The following is a 17,194-nucleotide window of genomic DNA, read 5'->3' as shown; positions in this document are numbered from 1 at the left end:
GAAGTGAGATTAGACTATCTACCACCATGTGGCCAGTTGTACACTGTAACTGTTAATATCAGGTTGCGCAAACATACAGTGCGTCACTCTTGACCCTGGTCAAGATAATGAACTTTCTACCAAAATAGCGGATATCAAGAAGTCAGAAACTGCAGGACCAGGAAACCCTGGTTTCCGTCCCTGCAGATAAAATTCTCTAAAAAAACTAAAGAGATAGCCACATCTTTCCCTATGCTGTGGCCCATCCCAAAGCTTTCATTACAATGTGAATAGTAATGAAAGGACATTTCAATAAGGTAACCAGCTTTCAGTGTGGAAATGCGGGTCCTCAGATGAATACAGCTCTCCAGCAAGAAAACAGGTGAGAGAGAAGCTCCACTCCATTCTAGTTTTCACCTTCAGAGTGTAAAGAGGAGCAGATGGCATAAAGGGGGAATGCCACCACACACCTGAATTCACAAAAGTGGCCCAGGGGGAGCCATCAAAAGATGTCCACAGGAAGTCAACAGAAAACAACCACTTTTGCATACTGGCAAGGGAATTGCAAGCAAAACCAAGAGCCATGAAGGATTTAGGCCACTTTGTTCAGCAAAAACTTCTCAGCTGGGAGGATCCACTGTCATCCCAGATTGTTAGCACTTGGCTGAGTTGAAGTTCATTCACTGCTCTGGCCTTCAATTCATTGGGAATATGTCGCTGAAACACAGAAGCTGTTTTTGAAAATCATAGGGAATTATGTCTTGAGTTCCTCCTGTGTGTTTTTAATGACTGACTTATAGAGCAAAAGTTTGTTTTTTAGATAAAGAAAATGAATACTGTTGAGATAATCCTTTGAAGGTATATATGTAAATAATCCATTGCCTTTAAAACAAGAAACTTTTCCATGTGTTGTAGAAGATGATCCTCAACCTGATGCTAATCCAAAGGATCTCAAATTAGTCCAGTCAGGGACCTCCGAACTAGAAGGCACTGGATTCTCCGTTACCCTTCTCGGGTATCAGTAATAGACATTCTGGAGCAGATGAGGCACGTAACTCGAGTATTAAAATATCAAATGTGACAAACATTCGAACTCTCGAAGTTGTCATTTAAATTCATTCAGGAAGGGCTGGGGATGTGGCTCAAGTAGTAGCACGCTCGCCTGGCATGTGTGTGGCCCGGGTTCGATCCTCAGCACCACATACAAAGATGTTGTGTCCGCCGAAAACTAAAAAATAAATATTAAAAAATTCTCTCTCTCTCTCTCTGTCTCTAAAAAAAAAAAAAAAAATTCATTCAGGTAAAACATAACCCCACCCTCATCACTCAAAAAAACAGCCCCAGTGGCCTAATCTATTCCCAAAGATCAGAGTCCCAACAAGGTAATCAGGATTTCTCAGAGGTAAATAAAACTGAATTTGAATTTGGCAGAATGCCAATTCCCTTCTGTTGTGGACTGAATTTTGTCCCCCTGCCCCCAAAATATATGAAGTACTAAAGTACTGATATCCACTACCTCAGAATGTGGCTATCTATATTTAATGATAATGTCTTTGAAGAGGCAATTAAGCTAATATGAGGTCATTACAATGGGGTCTGATCCAGTATGACTAGTGATATTATAAGAGAACATTAGGATACAGACACCCAGATAGAAGATCATGTGAAAACACAGGAAGACCCAGCTGTCTAAAAGCCAAGGAGAAAGGCCTCAAGAAAAAACTCAGCCTGCTAAAACCAGATCTCAATCTTCTAATCTCTATGAGAAAATAACTTTCTATGGTTTAAACTCCCTGGGATATTTTGTTACAGCATCCTGAGCAAACTAATACACGTTCCCTTTGTTTCTCTCCTCAGAGTGCTAGGATTCCTGGGGAACAAACCAGAAAGATCTCAGAACATTCTGTTTCCTACCCCTCTCAAGGATCTCACTGTCAAATAGCAACTCTTCACATATAACCTAAAGATCAAAATAGGGAATCAATGCCTGTTCCAAGCCCTCTGACCTCCATATTATAGGACCTTTCTGTCTTAACCAAATTCTGTGTCCTCCCAAGAAGCTGCCCCACCAACAGCATCTTCAGGATGTTCTTTCCAGAAAGTGTGTCCTCATTTCTCTTGCCTCAACACCCAATGCTGGTTTAGATGCCTTAACCAATTTCACTTTCCTCTCTTGCTTAAGAGAAAAAAGGAAGCACAGGAGGACAAAATGCTTTGCATATTATGCAAGATAAGTCCAGAGCAAGAGATTACCAGAAGGACTCCCAGTTATCTCAAGACTTGACTCAAAATAATTACGTTTTCTTTCACTGGAAAAGTTCATCCAAGATAGCTAAGTGATGTCCTCTGTCGGTGCTGGACATCACCATAGTTTAATTTCTCTACAGACAATGCTTGTTCTGCAATAGAGGTGGCATTAGGCATGACTTCTGATCCTGTGGCTCAAAGTGGATGACACTGTATTCAGAGGGACCACAACAAGATGGACTGCACCATGGTGGCAGTGACAGAGAGATCATTTAGCCTGTCCTTGTGTTCCAGATCCATCAGGGTCCTAAACTTTCTCTCCAGTCTCCTGACAAAGTCAATACAAGATAAGCTCGGCTTTGCCCAAAAGTATACAGAAATGAAAGTGAAATCCCCTGTGTTTTAGAAGTAATGCCCTTGAGCATCTCTGGATCAGCAAAGGAGTCACTTGGTCCTCTCCAGGCGGCAGAGATGAGCTAGGAAGTCTTGTCCAGGACACATTCCAGCCACAAGGGATGGCTGACACACACCTGCCAAATCTGAACAGGGAAAGAAAAAGAAGAGCAAGCAGGCTGATGCAATTAGCCAGGTGAACAGAGAACTTGTCAAACCATTTAGATAAGACAGTCCTGGAATTTATTCAGTTCCCATTACTAGGAGGGTGATTGTACTTCCACCCCCTGCTGATTCTGCAGGGTGCACGGCCTTTTCCTAACAAGGAAGCAAGAAAAGAAGGAGGACGATTTTGCAGCCTACAAATTACAGGGCTCTGCTATTAAATCAGCACTCATCCTGCCTCAAGCCAAGGGGTAATTGACTTTAAAGGGTCAAGGGACTCATCCCACTGAGTGGCTTTGCCACAGATTCTCAAACTCAGTGAGGAATTTTTTGAAACTTCGTATCTAATTAATTTTTAAAAATCAACTAAACTGCCTTATCTAATCCAATATTCCTTATATCCCTTACCAATGATTACACATTAACTTTGCTAAATGGTTTTAACTATTAGATGGTGTGCACTAGAAGTGCCTATGGAATCTTACACTCCTGTATCCCCTTCAGGGCCTAACTCAGCCTTGGACACAAAATATAAACTGAGCAAGTCCTCAACCACTGGTTGCTTCTCGCTTTTTGAAATAGTTTTCCCTGCAGGAAGCAAATCGAGTTGCCTCATTTTTTCAACATCACCACTTCCCCTCCTCCCACCACCACCCAATGCTCAACACCAGGATCTTCCCAGTGAATGTCTGGCTTCTCCGTGGATCATATAAAATAACAAAGTTAAACTGGAGCTGGTTGGTAAACTCTTGCCCTCTATTCTTAAATCTCAACATACCTGAATTAGTTTCCCAGGGCTACTGTAACAAATCACCAAAAACAGGGTGGTTTGAAACAACATAAATGTGTTCTCTCACAGTTCTGAAGCCCAGAGGGATATAATCAAGGTCTTGGAGAGGCTGTTTTCCCTGGGGGCTCTGGGAGGAGATGTACCTGCCTCCCTCCTACTTTCTGCAGGTGCTAGTATTCTGACAGGACACTTTGGTTTACTGCTACTTATCTCAATCTCTACCTTCCTTCCCTGGGTCTCTTGGCCAAATCTCCTTCTTCTTTTTCTTATAAGGACACCAGTCATTGAATCTACGGTCCACACTAAATCCAGGATGTGCTCATCCTGAGATCCTAACTTAATCACATCTGCAAAGGTACTGGGATTAGGACTTAAGTCTTTTCAGGGGAAACTACTTAATTCACGACCATATCCAAAACCAAGACAGTCTTCACCACAAAACCCCAGCCCCTCCTGCACTCTTTTCAAATCAGTGCAATCACCATTCTCCTACTCGGGCCCCTGGACGAACTCCCTGACTCTCCTTCAAGGCCTTGCAGGCTCTTGCTCCCCAATTCCAGTTAGACCCCTAGTCCACAATGATGAAGCACAATTAAATCAACTCTGCCTTGTAAAGGGGTTCACGCCTTCCGCCTCTCCCAGGCTTGCCTCCACCATCACCCCAGCCCAAGCTTGGGTCATTTGTCTTGGACAAGGTCATGACTTTTTCCTAGTTGCTCTCCCAGCCTCCTACCACATGCTACACTGCTTTAAACAGAGCCTGATCACAAGGTACTGTCCACAAATAGCAGACAGAATCATCAAAACAAGTGAAGCCCAGCCTCTATATGGCCTTACATTCAGATCCACTAGAGTGAGTCCCTCACCCCTCTCCCAAGCTGTTTTCCACTGCTCCCTCATCCAGTCCAGGCTTTGGTCACAATAGATTATCAGATTTTTTATAGATAATATTTTTTATTTGTTCTTTTTAGATATACATGATAATAGATTATATTTGGACATATCATACATACATGGAGTATAACTTATTCTATTTAGGATCCCATTCTTGTGGTTGTACATGATGTGTGGAGTGTATTTCCTATGAACATAGGAAAATTATGTCGTATTCATTCTACTGTCTTTCCTATTCCCATTCCCCTTTCCCTTCCCTTCATTCCCCTTTGTCTAATCTAATGAAATTCTACTGCCCCCACTGACAACCCCACTCCTACTGTGTGTTAGCAACCCCATATCAGAGAGAACATTTTGCTTTTGTTTTCTTTTTGGATTGGCTTATTTCACTTAACAAGACAGTCTCCAGTTCCATCAATTTACTGGCAAATGCCATAATTTCATTCTTCTTTATGGCAGAATAATACTGAAACAATCAACAACATGGAGAAAGCCTACAGAATGGGAGAAACTCTTTGTCACCTGCACCTCTCAGATACAGCATTAATATTCAGGATATATAAAAAAAACTTTTAAAAAAACGATCAATCAAAGGAACTGAACAGGCACTTCACAGAAGAAGAAATACGAATGGTCAACAAATATATGAAAAAAATCTATTCAACATCTCTAGCAATTAGAGAATGAAAATTAAAAATACACTGAAATTCCATCTCACTCCAGTCAGAATGGCAATTATCAAGAATATGAGTAACAACAAATGTTGGTGAACATGTAGGGAAAAGGTTCACTCATAAATTTCTGGTGGAACTGCAAATTGGTGCAACCACTCTGGAAAGCAGTATGGAAATTCCTTAGAAAACTTGGAATGGAACCACCATTTGACCCACCTTTAAGACCTTATCCAGTTTCATCAACCTCACTGAATTCTCCTGATTTTAAGATTAAATCGCATGCCAAACAAGGGATTCTGGTCACCTCCCTCATAGAGGACTTGGTGCTCTCTGAGAGCACGGGTCATGCATCTCATGACAAAATGGATGGAACTCTGCCCTTCACATGTGCATCTCCCTGAGGATCTAGCACAGTGCCTTGTATGTGACAGGTACTCATAACTACTTAATCAATAATAGGTACATACAGTAAGAGAATGAGGCAGTTCTTGTCTTTAAGCAGCTTACATTTGGGGACAGGAGAGGATTAGGTAAGCACAAAAATGAATAGCAATAACTCATCACATTTTCTAAATATCATAAAAGAAAAATAAGTGAATTTCTGTGGAAAGCACAGAAAAGAAAACTTTTTTAAAGGGAGGAATTTCATAGAAGTAGAAGATAGAACTTAAGAAGGATAAAGAGTAGTTTAATAAGCAAATGGTTGGGGAGTCAGGGAAAGAATTAAACACATAGGAAATAGCTTCTGTAAAAGACAAAGAGCCAAGTGAATGCAGATGGCACACTCTGGGTTCCAGGCTAGCAAGGCAGGCCAGCATCTGGAACTGACCCCAGGAAGTTAAGACTATAGCCTATGGGAGCCACAGAAGGCTCTGGAACAGTGGAGTAGCATGGTCAGATCTGCATTTGAAGATGATTTCCTAATATGGTATCAGAGAACCCATAATGGGATGAATGTGTACCAGAATCATGTACAGAGTTTCCAAAAAAAAAAAATTAAAAAAAGTACAGATGAAAATAAAACATTTTTTCCATTCACAATAAAATCATGTTGATGTTTTGCCATTTTGCTTTAGAATTTTTAAGAGAAACTATGCTTTCATTTGAAGTTTCCTTCTATCATTTCCATAAAAACTACATAGCATTTCTCTTTTTGGATTATGTAAATGATACACCCACTAAATATTGTTGAAAGTAATGTTTCCTTTACTGTGAAACATTTTTCAAAATTCAGATTCCTGCATCCCACCCAGATCTAACTAATCACAGTCCCTTGGTGGAAATGTCCAAAAATAGGCAATATTCTCAATATTTTCAAAATCATTTTTGGTGTTTTTAGAACACTGATTTGGGAGCCACTGACACAGAAGATGAACTGGTGGGAAGGGAAAGCAGAGGCAGGAAGAGCATTAACAATGCTTTGCAAGAGGTCATAGGTTCTGACAAAGGCAGTGGTGATAAAAGCCATTTTAACTTGAATGAATCAGAGGACAGCAACCCCACTAACAAGAATGGAGAACACAGAAGGAGGATCAGGGGGTGGGAAATAAAACTGACTTGGTTTGGGATGTGTAAATTGGAGGTTCCAGCAGAACCATTGTGTTAATGGCTCCAGTAGGCCTTCTTGTTAGGCTGCGTCAGGTGACAAGGTCAGGCTCACTGATGCAGGTCATGATTCCCCATACTCGGGAATGGATGATTTGGTCCCCAGACTGGCACTTCTGGGAGGTAGTGGAACTTTAGGAGGCAGGACCTAGTGGAAGGGAGCCAGGTCCCTGGGAGTGTGCCTGGGAATGGACTGTGAGGATCATGGTCCTTCCCATTTATCTTTGCTTCTCAGCTGCCACAAAGTGAGTTGAGTCCTCTGCCACCTGCTCCCCCCATGTGGTGCTGCCTCCCAACTGGCCCAGACACAAGAGAGCAAGTGACCATGGACTGAAACTGCTAAAACAAATTCTGAGCCAAAATAAACATTTTCTTCTTATAAATTGATTCTTTGGGTATTTGTGTGTGTGTGTGTGTGTGTGTGTGTGTGTGTGTGTGTGTGTGTGTGTGTTTTAGTTGTCAATGGATCTTTATTTTATTTATTTATTTATATGTGGTGCTGAGAATTGAACCCAGGGCCTCACACATGCCAGGCAAGTGCTCTACCACTGAGCTACAACCCCAGCCCCTTCTCTTGGTATTTTGTCATAGCTGACTGAGGCTGAGGCAGGAGGATCAAAAGTTCAAAGCCAGCCTCAGCAAGAGCAAGGTGTACACAACTCAGGGAGACCCTGTCTCTAAATAAAATATAAAATAGAGCTGGGGATGTGTCTCAGTGGTCCAGTGCCCCTGAGTACAATCCTCAGTACACCCCTGCACTCCCTCAAAAAAAAAATAAGAGAGAACTGAATCAGGAAACAGGAGGGAGTCCTGATGGAAATCTCAGACCAGTAAACACACACTTTCATCCTTCTTGTCCCTAACCCCACTAAAAATATTGCTGGTTAGTATTGTTAAATTTTTTTTTCTTCATTAAAACAAAGACCACAAGAAACAAAGAAGTGTAGGGGAGAGATTTTGGAAAGTAGAAAGCAGAACAAATTTTATGTAACTTAGCTTATGATGTTCTTTGTCCTGAGAGCTGTGCAGAGTTGGATAATGGCAAGAAGCAAGTAGCTAGCTCTTCTGCAGAATGTCTGCGGAGCTCGGGACTGAAGGAAACAGGCGTTAAGAAGGCTGGGCGACTCTTAGGTTGAAATAGTGATTGCTTAAAAGCAAAGTGAACAATTTAAACCTCCAGAGCCTTTCCCCAGCTCCACATAACAGGGTAGTGGACCCCACAGAAACTCAGGACTTCATTCTTTAGGAAAATTTAACAGAAAGGTTCTCTGGTCTCAAAAGCAACAGGCATGAGGGAGCAGTGGGATGACATGTAGGACAGACATCTTGGGACAAATGATAGTCTGTTTGCTCATGAAACCATCCTTCCATCACATCCAGCTATAGAACACACCTCCCCCACTTCACACTCTGCCTCCTGCCTCCCTCCACCAAAGAGATTGGACAGTTCTTCTCTAGAGAAACTCACCCACTCTAGAGAAACAGTAATTTATATTCACCATCCTTCACCTACAGGAAAGTCTCACCCACTCACACAGAATGTCCAGTAAAGGGCAGCTGGATGCACAGAGGACTGAGCAAGACCTCCACGGGAAAAGTGGAGCCAAAGCAGACCCACAAAGCTCAGGGATGATGAGGAAGATGGTACATGTCGGGGGTGGGGGTCCTCAGAAAGATCAAAATGTTATCCAGTTCTTGTTTTATAGATGCAATACTAAAAAAAAAAATAAATAAAAACAGGAACCATGAAAATTAGGAGAGATTCTTAGAAGTAAAAAGAACTTAATAGAAAAAAGTTTAGAAGGGCTAAAAGTTGAAGTCAAAAGAAATCTTTCAGGAAGCAGAAGAATTTGTGAAAAGAAATAATAGGAGGCACAGAGGATCTGCACAAAAGTCAAACAACAGGGGTTCTAGAACAATCCAAAGGGAAGATATATGTGAGGAGAGAAATAATCATCTAGATAATTTTTCTTTAAATTTCCAGAACTGAAGTTTATAAATCTCCATATTGAAAGGACTCAGAGAAGTCCCAAGAAAAAAAATAGAGAAAAATGTGCATCATGTTGAAATTTAAAGTTCTAGAGAGGAGGAAAAAAATATCAGCATTCAAATAACATAAGACTTTTCCCGTAGCCCCAAATATAGACAAGCATGAAAAATGCCTGCACGATTCCAAAGGGAAACCATTTCAATCTTTATTCTACCCTCGCACTTGAAAGATGATTTGTCTGGATACAAAATTAAAGACATCTTTAGATATGCAAGGGCTCAAGAACTTAGCTTCTATAAAAAGATACATAGAAAAAAAATCAGAGGATGCATGCCAGCAAAACAAAAGAGTAAGCAAATAAAGAGACTTTGAGAATAAAGAAAGGATTCAGGAAATAAAAGACCTGCAAAGAAGAACCAACAGTTCCATCCCAATCACAGACCAACCAGTCCACATTAAAGCAAGAAGACTGAGGGCTCCTGGCTGCCTGGAGCAATTATTTTTACATCCGATTCCTCAACAGTAACCTCCAGATAAAATGAGGTAATGCACAAGAAAGCAGGTTTGTGGTCACAGTGTACTACTGAATAAAGGAGTGACAAAACTCCAGAATTATAATGACATGAAAGCTTATTATTAATTTAAACCAAGCCCTTTGATATTACAAAAAGTCAGAGATAATATTTAAACCTGATAAGATCAGAAAGAGGGGGTAAGAATGTAACTTAGAAATGTAGACACCAAAACCAAAAAAAAAAAAAAAATAGCTGCAACAATAGAGGACAGAGATCTCTACGGAGATGGGGATCATAAAATTCCTATTATAAGCCCTTTAGAGGTTACAGGAAGAAAATCATGGGGAGGAAGAATGGGCGCCAGGACAATCTGAGGCTAAAGTGATAGGAAGTGGAAGTTCAAATCGTTTGCAAATATTAGGAGTTGAGGGGCTTAAGTATGGGGAATGAAGTATAGTAAAGAGGAGTTGATAAACAAATTTAATCAGGAAACCCACCTCATAATGCATGATACACTCTAATTCCTTGTACAGAAGTCTTCCTCAACCTCTTAGAACATAAACTCCTCAAAGGCAGGTACTTCTTTGTGTCTCCTACAGGGATTTGCCTTCAGCAGTTATTTTAAAATATGAGTTGAAAGTTTAAAAAAAGCAACCAAGATGCATAAAACCAGCAATTACCACACAGACAAAATGCCAAAGGGCACACGTGTGTGTGTGTGTGTGTGTGTGTGTGTGTGTGTGTATGTATGTGTGTGTAGGAACTGAGTTGTATGCAGGAGGAGATTAATTTATGCTTAATAAGCTAAGAATAAGAATGAAAAATCAAAATCATTTCTTGAAAATCTTATTGTCTTGACTTTAGTTTGGGGGTTGGGGCTTTGTTTTTACTTGTAAAATGAAGAAATTGGACACATAACTTTTCAAGTTCCATCTAGACCACTGGTCATTCCTGTCTATCTCTGCATGCCTGCAGTGTTTCCTCCTTCTCTCTCCTCTGTCAATCTTCTTTGTATCCTTCAGTTCTCAGAATTATGACTTTCTCAGAGGTCTTTTCCCCACTTTCCCTTAAACCAGTCAGGACTGTCAATCACACCACCCTCACTCCACCCCCTATCACAATGTGCAATAATATTTGGTTTTGTGATGCAGTGTTTGACCAATAAGACTGTAGGCTTTAGGAGGTCAGTAACATACATGTTTTCTCCACCATCCCAAAACTGGCAGGAGCTCACTACAGGTCAGCCAAGCTTTGTTTCCATACATGTTAGCCATTGCTTCCAGCCTTCCTCAGCACTTCTTTAAATAAGAGGAAGCAAAATGGAAGCCTAGATGCTACATTCACATAAAAAAATCTTATTTCTAACTTCTCTTGAAAAAAAAAATCAAGATAATTCCAGATTTATACACCAACTCCATATGGCTGGAGAAGAGAATGAATGAAGAGAAAGGGGCCAAAAGCATATGATCCTGGGCGTTCTTCTCAGAGAGGGCTCAGAGTGACTAATGCATTTGTACATGGTCCATGACCCGAGAAAAGGTTAGTAACCTTGAGACAGCTCCTCTTCCTTCTCCAACACTGTATCATCCTCAGAGAGCTGTGCCCTCTACTCCTCCCACATCTGTAGTTTGGTGAAGATCCGAATGTCACTCCTTTAATCTCTGTCCAATCGTTCCCTCCCGCCCTCAATCACTTTTATGACTCTTTTCTAAATGCCTTCAGCTTGTCCAAATCCAACAGTAAAATCCTGCATTTCTTTTCCCTGGGAAGATGCAACACAGTTTAGAATTACCTGGAAGCTATTAAAAGGAATATCTAAGATTTGACATGTTAAACCAGTGTTCATGCTGCAGCTGCCCAGTTCAGAAAGGAAAATACAGAGCACTCCAGGGATTGTGAGGTATTGGAATCTAGCATGGAAATATTCTCCCATGATTTCACTGAAATGACTCAGGCCAATGGGTCAAGATCTCTGTCCCTGCTGCCATCTTGACATATCCTGAAGACAAGAAGAGTTAAAGCTACCCATAGCTCATCGCACATGACCACAACCATCTCTGACAGATTTACAGATTCAAAACACACACACACACACACACACACACACGCGCGCGCACATGCATGCACACATGCTCATATACTTGCATAAATCTGTAATCAGCCAAGCTTTCCCTACCCAATCCCAAAACTTCTTTCAGTTACTAAAGCATCAGACAATTTTCTCTGACTAGAGATAACTGCAATACAAAAACAAATTCCTATCAAATAAGAATTAATTCAAATTCCTCTCAAAGCTTTTCAAGAGGCAGAAAAGCCTTCCCTTCAGAGAGACCTTCTCCTGGGTTAATGATTTGGATTATTCTGTTTATCACAAGCCAAAGTTAACTTGGTAAGTTGGATTGATAATAGATTTTTCTCAAATTGCTTCACATGGGGTTTCTGATTTGCTTTTTGTTTATTTGAATGCACAGAGGTTTTGGCCACAAGAATACCCCCAGATATTCTGGAGGCATAGTATTGGAGTCTTTATTGACTAAGGCTCAGTAAAGATCTGAGCCAATGCTCTGGAGGGCCCACTGATAAGGAGGGAGGTCACATCCTCCATTGTAGAGTCCCAGAACAAGACTGTAGGAGAAACTCTTCAGCACCTGTGTTCTAGAACTTTCCACATGGGCAGCTTAAACTTCTCTCCTATTTGACAGTTTTGCTAGAAAATTTGAAAAAAAAATAGTCTAGCAAAGTTCTACAACATTTAAAAATTGTTCCTAGTGCCAGTGGGTAAGTACGAGGGTCTCCTAACCCCACAACTACCAGCCCCAAAGTCTCTGATGCCTGTTGTTTGTGACTACAGGAATTTTCTGGGAGTTGCTTTTCTTTCACATACTCTGAGATATAATCAAAATTTAGCTCATGGACCACACAGACTCAGGGAGCAGGCTGGCTCTGGCCCACAGGCTGCCCCATGTACAGGAGCAAGGCCACGACTAATGGACTGGTCCACCTCCCCCACTACCCTTCAAGCTCTTTCCCATAACTTAATTGCACTCCAGGATCCCAGTTCTAACTAGGTGGTGAGTACACAGTTAACATTTAATATGTGTATGTTGAGGGAAAGAATTCTGCTCACTTCTCAAGACTGGGCTCAGGCCAGTGGTGGTGCATGCCTGTAATCCCAACAGCTTGAGAGGCTGAGGCAGGAGGACAGCAAGTTCAAAGCCAGCCTCAGCAAGAGCAAGATGCTAAGCAACTCAGTGAGACCCTGTCTCTAAATAAAATACAAAATAGGGTTGGGGATGTGGCTAAGTGGTCAAGTACCCCAGTACCCACCCCCCCCGCAACCTTAAAAAAAAAAAAAGACTGGGCTCAGAGGCCGTCTTCTTGTCATATTCCCCCTTGGCCACCTGAACTGATCTAGCCCCCTCTTGCAGTGCCTGCTGACAGCTCACAGGCATGCTGTGGTAGTCTGACAACTGTAGTGGCCTATAAAAGGCCACTTCTTTGACAATTTTCATGCTTTTTTTTTTAGTTTCTGGTGTGAAACACAAAACCACTTACTATGTATTTCGGTAAGATAGCTTTTTAAAAGTAATATCAAAAGTGGGGAGGACGCCAAGAGATCAGTTAAATATTCTCGTTACAGCTGTTTGCATCTTAGCATTTAATTAGTTATAATTGCAATTTAAAAGACAATTAAACTCTGCAGGGGTTATTTACTGCATCTCATGATGATTCCGTCTTTATGCTCCTCAAAAGAGACAACTGGGTCTAGAGCTCCTGAGATTGAAGGGACACATTATTATCACCCACAGATAATTTCCTTTGCCTTTTTTTTTTTTTTTTTTTTTTTAGTAAAGCCAGGGTGATTTTTTTTTAACATCATTTTGCAATTTTAGGACACAAATTTCTTAAATTTTCAAATGGTATAGGCCAAATTTGGGTGGTGTAGACTTGGATTTGTCCTCAACAAAAGGACACCAACATAAAGCCATTTCTTATGTGTCCTTGCTCTGATCGATCATACACTCATTGGCATTTAGAGTCCTGAACACCAGTTGGAACCAAAATTTACCACCAAGAAAAATTTACATCAAGAAACTGGGATGGTAAAAAAAAGGGAGACATCAAAGTATTTTAATTTTCTTATCTTATAAAATAGAAAACTACCAACTGACTTAAACTCTGCAGGAAAGTAAATGGATTTATGAATACTAAAAAACAGATGGGAGTCCATAAATGTAACAAGGTATCCCTGATGGAGTCCTGGGACAAATAAAGGGTTGTTGGGGGAAAATGAGGAACTTTGAGTCAGTATGGATGTTAGTTAATAATAATGTATCATAATTAGCTTTTTAATGATGACAAAACTACCTTACTAATGTAAGATGCTGATAAAAGCAGGAAATGAGGGGCTGGAGTTGTAGCTCAGTGGCAGGGCACTTGCCTCGTACTTGTGACGCATTGAGTTTGATTCCTAGCATCACATATAAGCAAGCAAATAAAATAAAGGTCCATCAACAACTAAAAAATATTTCAAAAAAAAAAAAAAAAGCAAGAATCGAGTGTGGCGTATGTGGGAGGCCACTACTATCTTTCCAGGTCATTTTGTTGGGCACCCTGGTTCTGATCCACTGCAGGAGACAATCAAGACAAATGCACACTAAGCACCTGCAGTCTGCAGTGTTGTGCTGGGTCTGGGACTCATGAAGTTGGTCCCTGGGGATGGCCATCTTGCTCCTCCAGGAGCCTGGTTCACACATACACTGAGGGTCTGATAAGCTGCTTGGCCTACAAGTGATCAGAGTCAGGGGCGAGAAGCCAACTATTAAATTAGGCAAAGGGTCTACATCCCTAAAACCCCATCCTTATTTTTGCTGCTATCTTTCATGCTTGCTGTGTACCATGTGTATCAACAGACATGCTTTTCTTATTCCCTACCTTCTTTGGGGCTGACTAAATATATTTTTAAAAACTTACCTTTCCCTCCTCTGCTTGATTATGAGTTAGAGTTATATTATTCAGGAGCTGCCCTTATTTTTTTAAATTAATAAACTTTTCACTTTATAGACTTATGGAAAAGTTGAAAAGATATGAATGGGGGCCAGAACAACAGTATTTTTTCAAAAGTTTACAGGAATTTCTGACACGCAGCAGGGTTGAGCATACAGGAGTCTATAGGGTAAATTTTAGCACCAAATCTGGACGTTAAGAAATCAGTTAATTATTACAGCCCTGCAGGTGTGGGGATTTCCTCTCCCTCCAGCAGCTACAAACTTACTGTACTGATGAGACTGGAGTTACACAACTACAGCCCCAGGAATGCCAAAGATTACCTGCAACCACTAGAAGTCAGGAAGAGGCAAAGAGGGATTTCTCTTCAGGCTTTAGAGGAAACACAGCCCCGTTGACATCTTGACTTCTAACTTCCAGAACTCTGAGAAAATAAATCCCTGTTGTTCTGAGCCGGCAGCCAGCTTGTATGACTTCGTTACAGTCACTTTAGGCAACTAATATAGGCCCAGAGGGAAAAGAAAGATTAAGAGAAAATTTGATAATCCAAGAGAATTATTTTCAATAGCAGGAAATATTTTCATGCCAAAAAAAGAGAGAAGATTTTATACACCAAAACAGACTGGGAGAGATAAATTCAAATACATTAGTAATTTAAAAACTACATACATATTAAATTCACTTGTTAGAATATCCAATGCTGAGTGGGTTCACAAATCTGATTCATTAGCATACAATTTTCAAATGACATTTCTAGAACAGAACAAAATGATTCAAAATATATAAAGAATAACGAAAATAAAAAAGATACACCAAGCACCAACAGTTTGGTCCCCAGCCTGTGACACTGTTGGGAGGTAGTGGAAACCTTTGGGAGGTGGGGCTTGGGAGAGAAGTTAGGTTATTGGGAACTCGCCCTTAAAGGGAATATTGAGACTGCCTCGACCCCATTTCTCTTTTCTTGTTTCCCGAATACCATAAGGTAGCAGTTTTATTCTACCATGCACGCCCTGACATCATAAACTGACTCACCACAGGATCAAAAGCAGTGGGACCAACTGACTATGGACTGAAAACTCTGAAACCATGAGCCGAAACAAACCTTTCTTATTTTTAATTTGATTGTCTTAGATATTTTGTTACAGTAACAGAAACTTCCTAACACACTAACTTAAAAAAAAGAAAAAGAAAAAGAAAAAAGAATAGCTGGTATAATATCAAAAACAAAAAGAAATAATTCATGCTGACAATGCACCAAGAGGAAATAACTATAATGTCCCTCACAATATGGCCTACAAAGGGAAAGCTGTCAATAGTAAGGCAAAATGGAAAAAACCTATAGTCAGAATATAAGAAGTCCTCTTCTGAGACAAGTGACCTGAGAAAAGATACAGATAAAAATGAATAGGGATACAGATAATGGAAATGGCTTGACCAGTAAGATTCATCTAGAAACATATATAAAAATATACTGCCTAGGAACCGGATTTACATTCTTTGTTTTAAGTACACAGAAATATTTATAAAATTAACCATGTTCTATTTTCCAAAAAGTCCCAACAAATTCCAAAGAAGTAGGGTCACACAGAAAACATTTCTTTACCAAAGTGCGATAATATTAATCTCTGAAATCAACTTCACTCTAAAAACAATTCAAAACAAACTAGAACAAAATAGCATTTTTCAATTTTATTGCCAATATGATGAAACAGTAACGCTAGCGGTGAGGATGAAAGAAAACAAGGCTCTGTCAAGATGGGAGTGTAAATTAATATAATTCAACAGTGTCTACCAAAATTTAAAACAAACATTTCCTCATTGTTCCTGATACCTTTCTAGAAAACTTCCCTATAGCTACATTTACAAATGTGCAAAAAGAAGAATATGCATTCTTATGGTTTGGATGTAAGATGTCCCCCAAAAGCTCATGTGTGAGATAGTGCAAGAAGATTAGAGAATAAATGATTGGGTTGTGAGAGCCTTCACCCAACCAGGGAATTAATCCCCTGATGGGATTAACTGAGTGGTAATTGAAGTGGTAGGTTATGGCTGGAGGAGGTGGAACTGGGGGCAGGCTTTGGGGTATATATATTTGGTATCTGGAGAGTAAACTCTCTCTCTGCTTTCTGATCATCATGTGAGCTGCTTCCCTCTGACATACTCTTCCGCCATGTTGTTCTGCCTCATCTCAAGTCCTGAGGAATGGACACTTGCTGTCTATGGACTGAGAACTCTGAAATCGTGAGCCCTCAAATAAACTTTCCCTGCTCTAAACTGTTCTGGTCAGGTCTTTTAGTCACAACAGCAAAAAAGCTGACTAAAACATGCATGAATTTTTCACCTAGTATTTGTTATGATAGTAAAAGATACAAAAGTATTTTGTATATACTATAGAAAAGTATATTTATTATACTAAAAGATACGTGTGTCGATACAGAAATGATTAAATTGTACTTTTTGCATACAGCTGAATATTAACAAGAATGAGAGAACTCCGTGTTTTTCAACATGGAAAAGCTCCAAGTTATGCAAGGCGCAGCACCGTGGGTTAGTCACCATCTTAATATTTTATAAGGAGAGGAGTACTTACATCTAGAAACATACCCAAGACTTAGCTAACATTAATTGCTTCTGGAGAGAAGTTCAGGGAGACAAGAGAGACCTACTTTCACTGAATAATTTGATGGAAAACTTGCACATTCCACATTCATGAATTACTATTCAAAAAAGAAATAAAAAAGGCCTCTGGTCATTTTCTTTATTCATTTAAAATACAACATCTAAATCCGATGAAGTGTCCAGTGACTTATTGAAGAAATATCAAATTCCTCTGAATGCTTCCTCCAAAGTCCTATGTTGGTGACCTGTCAGGGCTAACACGTCTGCAGTCAAGCCAGCAAACCCATTCAACAAGATTTTCAAGAAGTTCATTACC

General features: G+C 40.2%; 1 protein-coding gene across 13 annotated transcripts in view; it reads right to left on the bottom strand.

Moving 5' to 3' along the window:
- Positions 1 to 17,194, bottom strand: part of Lypd6b (LY6/PLAUR domain containing 6B) — a 170,095-nt gene that overhangs the window by 53,494 nt on the left and 99,407 nt on the right. For 4 of the 13 annotated variants that reach the window (XM_078017367.1, XM_078017368.1, XM_078017369.1 and 1 more), the window contains one exon: positions 14,583 to 14,756. The exons of the other annotated variants lie outside the window; for them this stretch is intronic. The gene's annotated coding sequence lies outside the window, so the exon portion shown is untranslated. The remainder of the gene's footprint in view (positions 1 to 14,582; positions 14,757 to 17,194) is intronic. 13 annotated transcript variants of the gene reach the window in all.

This window comes from Ictidomys tridecemlineatus, chromosome 7 (assembly GCF_052094955.1).
Source record: "Ictidomys tridecemlineatus isolate mIctTri1 chromosome 7, mIctTri1.hap1, whole genome shotgun sequence".
NCBI classification, from domain to species: domain Eukaryota; kingdom Metazoa; phylum Chordata; class Mammalia; order Rodentia; family Sciuridae; genus Ictidomys; species Ictidomys tridecemlineatus.
The sequence above is the reverse complement of the archived record's forward strand: the minus strand, read 5'-3'. Positions and strand labels throughout refer to the sequence as shown.